Below are 8,025 nucleotides of genomic sequence, written 5' to 3' on the forward strand. Positions count from 1 at the left end.
CATCCGGTCCGTAGTTGGTCAGAGACATAGATCTCGCAGAGATCTACATTTCGGTATATTTTTCAGCTTATGATATTCTTTCCGTAGCAAGTTACGCACCAGCCCAGTTCGCAAGTATGGATAGAAGATCAAAATACTGAGTTTATATCGCAACACTCTAACTACTTACCTCATCAACACACCCAAATAAAACAATGATGTGGCAACTGTCCCTGCGACCACAAAAACTCCAGTAATATAAAAGTAATGTGGATTGCCGATTCCTTCACAACTCTCAACAGGCCTCAGTTCTCCTCGATTCACTTGCCAACATGTCTCCACTTGCCAGTTTGCAGACTTTGCGAATGCACGGAATGGGCGGTACAAGAAGGCGAGGATAACCTGAAAAAAGAAACGATTTCAATATTTTTTCACAATTTGAACATACCTCCGGATATAAATTGAACCTATTCAGCGTGTTGATCTCATGACCGTGCTCCGTTACTGTATCCCGAGTGATCAGTCCGACTCCTTCTAGGAACGACGGAGCAGTGATGATGGTTTTGTAGTAGGAGTAGTAGAGACCCTGTAATTATTTGGAAATAAGGTGTTGTGACGTTGTTATTTAGTCACAAAGATTCTTATTATTTTTGATCTACCCGCTTTCCCTCGTATTCCCCCGTTTGCCCGCGAAGAGGAAATGTCATTCTTTTCCTCTCGTTCTAAAGTTAGTTCTACGTTTTATACTTGTTACCGGAACGTGACCGTTTCGGATATATTGTTCCCCTTGTCCCCCTCTTATTGTAGTAGTAAAGAATCACTAATAAAGCAGTGATTATCCCAACATTGTATCTCTATTAGCACGAGACACAACAGTGGCGATCAGATTTCGAGCTCTATTTGAGTGAGAAAACCACCAGAAAATAAGAGAGTACCACTTCGGCTGGCTCTTTTATTGAGAAATATCGGATAATAAAGTAAGAGAGTACCACTTCGGCTGGCTCTTTTACTAAGAAATATCGTATAACAAAGTAAGAGAGTACCACTTCGGCTGGCTCTTTTATTAAGAGATATTGTAAATCAAGGTAAAAGAATACCACTTCGGCTGGTTCTTTTACAGAGAAATATCGATTTTTGCTAGTCAAAAACGAAAAGTATTCGTTTCCGGTTGGATTTCATCCGACGGATATCGATTTTCTCTAGTGATTGAGGCTATCGAAGCTAAAGATACTGGTTTTTATCCAGTTTATCTAAAGTTTGATTGAAAAATGTCAGACGCAGAGATGAACCGAAAGTTCATCGAAATGATGGAACTCATGCAAAAGCAAATGGCCGAACAAGCCAAAAAGCATGAAGAAACCATTGCTGTCTTGACAAAAGCCGTGGCGGAAAAGAGTCAAATTGATGGTTCCTTGGGAACATCAAGCGGACTGACCGTGTCACAATCACAGTTGATGAACGACATTGGTGGTAGAATTTCGGTGTTCCAATTCGATTTGGAAACCGAGAAAACATTCTCAAAGTGGTACGCGCGTTACAGTACGGCGTTTACTGAGGAAGGGAAGGGTCTCGATGACAAAAACAGAGTTGCTCTGTTAGTGAGTAAATTGTCAGAGGAGGTATATGAACAGTATTCTAGAAGAATCTGTCCCAAATTGCACCACGAGGTGAATTTCAAAGATACCGTCGACATTTTAAAGGAAATGTTCGATATAAAGAAGAGTTTGTTCTCGCATAGATTCGCGTGCATCAATATTGCTCGTGATGGTGATTCTCCAGTTGAATACACAAACAAGGTGAATTCGTTGTGTGAATTGGCAATGTTGAAAGACATTGACCCTGACGGCTGGAAAGTTTTCTTTTGGCTAAGAGGGTTAGATCCAACACAGGATACCAAGGCTCGTGCATATTTTCTGAAATATGTCGAGAAAAAGACGGAACTGGGAGAAAAAGTGAACATCAATGAGTTGTGTACGGAATGGCAGAAACTTTTGAGTCAAACTAGTGCGGTATCTGAGATGGAGAAAAGTGATACGGCAGTGAGAGCAGTGTATGCTAAAAAGCCGAGTAATCAGGATCAGAGTAGAGAAAAGAACACATCAGAAGATGGTAATTCTGAAGGTGGAAAGTGTTGGAACTGTGGGAAACGTGGCCATAGAAAGCCAGATTGTCCCAAACCACTCACAACATGTTTCGATTGTCAGAAGAAGGGACATATGTCCAGTTTTTGCAGATCGAGAAAAGATTCGTCATCTAGAAAGACACAGCACGTTGCCATAGTTGGTGGAGCTTCTTCGGAAGATGCTGAGGTCAATTCTGTCCGTCAGTATGTGTCAGTAGAGGTGAATAGTGAGTCGGTGGAGTTTCAGTTGGATACTGGATCGGATATCACACTCATCGGAAGGGAAGATTGGAGTAGAATAGGAAAGCCTGACTTGGAGAGATGTAGATCTAAAGTGAAGTCAGCTAGTGGAAATGAGTTGAAGATACTAGGCAGGGCGCTAGTGGAGTTCAGACTCAAAGAATCGGTAGGTACTGGTTATGTGTATGTCCGAGAACACGGAAATCTGTTGGGGTTAGACTGGATCGGAAGATCCAAAGAGATGTCTTATCACATGGGAATGATGGTCAATGAGCTGACACATTCAAACACAGATGCAATCCATGGGGGATTGAACGGAAAGTTTCCGGAGGTGTTCAAGAAGGGACTAAAACGGTGTGTTAAAAAGAAGGCAGTTCTCAAGGTAAAGGAGAATGCAACACCGGTCTCCAGATCGAAGCGTTCAAGTGTACAGGGAGCTTCAAGGGTCGTGGAGAAAGTAGTGTCGTCGTGCACTATTAGTCAAGGTGGGAAGATCCCTAGGAAGATCCCAGTACAGCCATGGAAAGCACCGGAGCGTGTTTGGCAAAGAGTTCATATCGACTATGCAGGTCCAGAGAACGGACAATACTATCTTGTCGCAGTTGATGCTAAATCAAAATGGGCAGAGGTTATGATAGTAAAGTCGATATCAGCAATTTCGACCGTCAGAACATTGAGAGACATGTTCAGTCAACACGGTTACCCTGAAACTTTGGTTTCTGATAATGGTACACAGTTCGTGTCAAAGGAGTTTGCTACGATGTGCCAGGAGGCAGGAATTGAGCATGTTCGCTCACCAGTATTTCATCCTCAATCGAACGGTCAAGCAGAAAGATTTGTTGACACATTGAAGAGAGGATTGAAAAAGTTAAAAGGGGAGGGAAGTGTGAACAATGAGATTTTATCTCAGTTTCTGTTGCACTATCGCTCAACACCGTCAAATGCTCTTGGAGGTTTGACACCAGCAGAAGTTCATCTCGGAAGGCGTCTGAGAACGAGGTTATCTTTAATGATACCACAGTTGAATAAGACTGTATATTCAGAGCAAGTTGCAATGAAAGAACAGTTTGATAAGCATCACGGAGTGAAAGCCAGAAGTTACCGTAAAGGTGATTCTGTGTTTGTGAAGGTATTCGAGAAGAATACATGGTCGTGGAAACCTGGAAAGGTTAACCAGCGACAAGGTCGAGTCGTCTACGTCATCGGTCTGAATGACGGACGAGAGCGTGTTGTACATGCCAATCAAATGAAGATGAGATTGGAGGAGTCAACACAGGAGAAAAGCAAGGAGCATGAGTGGGCTACCACTATGTTCGATGTGTTCGAGTTGCCGACAGTTTGGTCAGCAAGGAAGTCAACCGATGAAGCAAGGAGGGATAATGCGACGTCTACACCAGTCATGGATTCACCACAACGAGTGCATCAAGGTCAAGGGACATCAGCATCTCCAGCGCTGCAAGTTCAGTCGAGGGCATCTACTCAACAATCGTCAAGTCAGTCAACAACAACTACAGCAGTTCAAGGACAACGACTTGCTCCGTCTCCAGTTCAACCAAGAAGGACAACCCGTGTCAGGAAGAACGTCGTCAAGTACGATCCATCAGCTCACATCTAAATTCTCATTTGTGATTATTCCTATTGTTCTACTTATCCTGCTACCATCATTGTTGTTACCTGATTAACCAGTATGTTTTATCTTTACGTAGGGAGGTGTTGTGACGTTGTTATTTAGTCACAAAGATTCTTATTATTTTTGATCTACCCGCTTTCCCTCGTATTCCCCCGTTTGCCCGCGAAGAGGAAATGTCATTCTTTTCCTCTCGTTCTAAAGTTAGTTCTACGTTTTATACTTGTTACCGGAACGTGACCGTTTCGGATATATTGTTCCCCTTGTCCCCCTCTTATTGTAGTAGTAAAGAATCACTAATAAAGCAGTGATTATCCCAACATTGTATCTCTATTAGCACGAGACACAACATAAGGTTTGAGACTATTTTCAGAGACTATTACCATTTCCGTTCTGTACGCCATTTCCCTCTCAAAATCAGCCAAATGTGAGAAGTGTTTGTCGTTCTCGAATAGTTTGTAGACATGTTGGTAGTTGATGTATCCGACGAGGAGTCCTGCAACAAAAAAGGGATTTTTTTACTGGCGTGCCTGTTGTGCGTTAAGAAGGGTACTACAGACGCGTCTTCTGTAGAATATTCAATAATTATTTCTATTAGCTCGGCACAGTCTCTGAGTCTCTCGATTTTGCCCACAATTTTCTTCGGTTTCGGTAGAGTGCGGCTGTAAGACGCGTGCCGTCCTAATAACTAGTAAGTTACCTTTTATTGGCTCGTGTATACCTAACTGTATCACTGGCGCTCCTTTGGCGCGTAATGAAAATTGCTCTCAGTTAACAATTTGTATTGCTGCGTTTTGCAGTATAATCTTTTGAACAAATGTAACTGACGACTACCATTGGCCTCGTGTGTCCGGATGTCCAGATGTCCACCTGTCAGACTTAATATCACGATGTCCACCCGCACTCAACCTATTTTCTGTTCCTTTTCCTCTTCCACCTCTTTCCTCTCGTTTCAAAACACATCCAGTTTTCAATGAGAGGTCTCTCTCCCCTCCCCTCTTCTCCCTCTCTGTAATTATCGACTTTGGGGACGAAATGTCAAAAACCGCCTCCCCCCGTCAGAAATATCATATGAATCGTAGGAGACCCAGGGGGTAGAGACATATTATATGTACAAACCGTGTCGTAGTCGTGACGAGAAAAAATTGGTGGCGGGGCAACGAAGAGGAGGAGAAGAAGACACAACAACACAAATACAGGAAGTTTTGTTGCATCTTCTCCCTCGTTTCCAGTCATTATTTTTTGTTGGTTCTCGAGAATAAGAATAGAAAATTGAGGTACGAGGAGGAGGTCATGTACAAATTGGGGGGCACCTTCTGTTTGTTAGTTAGTATGGAATACTTTCTATTGTTTGGTTTCTGATTGGCGCTTCTTTCTGGAAAACTAAAACCATACCGGGCGTCACTTACTTCAAACTGAGTTCTATAAGTTGAAAAATATACCAAAATGTGAATCTCGACAAGATCTATGTCTGTGACATATTAAGGACCAGATGGCTATTTGTTAATGTGCTGTGGGCCCTTAAGAATGTCAAAAAATACAAAAAAGGGGAAAATGCTGTTAGACCAACGCTAAACTGAGATATGCAAAAAAATAGTTTCTCGACGCTCGCGAATATTGGAAAAATGTAATAAAATACACTTTTACATGACCTGAATAACCCCATAACAAATAGCCATCCGACCCATTGTAGGCCATAGGCATAGAACTCGTTGAGATCTACAGTTTGGTATATTTTTCAGCTCATAATATTCATTTCGAAGCGAGTTACGAGCCGGCCTAACAAACATGACTAAAACAGGGTCTAGTTATATCCCAACTCAGTTTAAATCGAGGCGCTTCTACCGTATACAATTACTATACCGTACTCCTGCTTATCCTCACTACCAGTTCAGTTTAAAATTTGCAAGTTCATCTGACTAAATGAGAACAGAACGATTAGTGAGTCATTATTCTATTCTCCCTTCTTTTTTTATCCCACAGAACCAGTTCAGAGTTTTTTTTGCATTATTTTTTGTATAATACGACAAAACCTTAACCGGAAACCACACAGCAACCCGAAATAACTTAAACTTTTTGAAAAAAAGTGTTCGGTTGACAAGTCTTATTTCGCTGTCATTTTTCGATAGATACTCGCTGTGCTCCGACCAGTTTTCGAGCACTTTTTTCTCACTTTTCGTTTGTTTGAATACGGGGTGGGCTCATGAGGTGGGAGGGGGTGAGAGCAATAGAACCTTGAACCTATTATACTAGATTGGTTTTCTCTGGAGGAAAAGGCGTCAAAGATACGCCAATCTGCCTAACTTTTTTCGTCTTGTAGTAACCTTAACCCAACTAAACTTGCTGATAGCTAGAAAATCTCACAAAGACGTCTAGCGTGCCTTTGACGCGTATCTCTATTTTCATGATGTTTAAATTTTCATCACGAGACCATATAGAAAATCTCTATAATTATATTTATTTCTAAGCCAACACGCACTTCACTTCTCACACATGAATTGAATAGAGATAATTGTGATTAGAGAGAATTAGAGAAAAGAGATAATGACCGATAATGATGATGATGATGATTGTGATCGGATGGATATATGTAATGAAGATGACGATGTGAGAAGAAATACGAATAGGAAGGAGGAAATGATACAAGCGTTCAGTGTGTGTCTAGAGTGTCTCAACATCGATTTCGAATATCGATGTTGCAAATTTATACAGTTCTGTTAAGCGTATTTTCAAATACTTAAGTTTCTAGATCAACCACGTTATCAGGACGGAATTTTACGACCTGTTTACTACTAAGACATAAAATTCTGCAATTTTTTGTGGTGATGTGTTCAAAAACAGTCTGAAAGTGATTGTTATTTTTCTCACGTCGTCGTGTTTTCCGGTCATTGACTCACTAATCGAAAATTGATCACGAATTTTATGGGTTTTTGTATCATATTTTTGTATTTTAGTATTTTTAAAGGGCGGCACTTTTTGAAATTTTAAAAGTCTAAGTGATCAGTTATCAAACTAATGAATGTCTATTAGCACGGCACGCTTAACATGAGTTTTCCTCTTTTTCATCACACAATTGTCAAATTTCGAATATTCCATCTGGAAATACTGATTTTTCACATAGAATTCGATCTGATTAATTCGGTCAAAAAAATATTTTTTAGCATTTTTCTTAAAGATTTTTTCAGATGTTTCACAAAAAGCTGACCAAAATGTCGGTTTTTAGATCCTCGGTCGTTTTTAGGCGTTTTAGACTAAAAAATTTCTAAAACATCAGATCGAAATTATCAGAAATGAGCGAATTTTGGTAAGATACCGTTTTCAGACGCTTTGATATTAGGGCATTTCGGTGGAGCGCAATTACAAGAACTGGGCCGAGCTAACCACAAAATTCGTGCCTGCAAGCAGCGACCTAGGCGCCCCAGCCTCAACTTTCCAACAAATACTAAGAACTTTATGCTCTCCACTTTTCCCACCTGTCCCACTAATAATTCTTGGCCTTTGCTCAAAAACCACCTGAAATCACATGCTCCCTCTCTTTTCTCATAGAACATAGGCATTTTCCTTGCCAGATGCACTTTTTTCAATTCAATTCAATAGAAAACGAGCACGCGCCTTCAATTTTTTCTTTAATAATGAATTTTTTGCCTGCATCTAACAAAAAATCATAAGATTGAAGCATTTCCTCGTGATCTGTATCCTTCCCCGCCGCCCCACTAAATTCTAGTTCTTTTTAATTTCAATCCACAATTTTTTCGAAATCTCAAACATCGGTTTGCCCCATTGTTCTTGTTGCCATCATCCATGTTTCTCTAGATTTCTAATTTTTTCTCTTTTTCTCTCTCTCTGCATGTTTTCCACCTCCAGTTCCTTAAAGTTGCGCTTTTATTCCCTTGGCAACAGGCTTTCTTGGCCTTTTTTGGGATAAGAGTTTCGAAACATTTGTTCTATTATTTTCCTTATTTCCTTTCAAAATTTCTCAGTTCTCAGAATATTTTATTCTCAGCTCCCGTCCATACAAATGAAAACCCGCACATTGCACCTATTCCTATTTCTATTT

This window comes from Caenorhabditis remanei, chromosome III, assembly GCF_010183535.1.
Source record: "Caenorhabditis remanei strain PX506 chromosome III, whole genome shotgun sequence".
NCBI classification, from domain to species: Eukaryota; Metazoa; Nematoda; class Chromadorea; order Rhabditida; family Rhabditidae; genus Caenorhabditis; species Caenorhabditis remanei.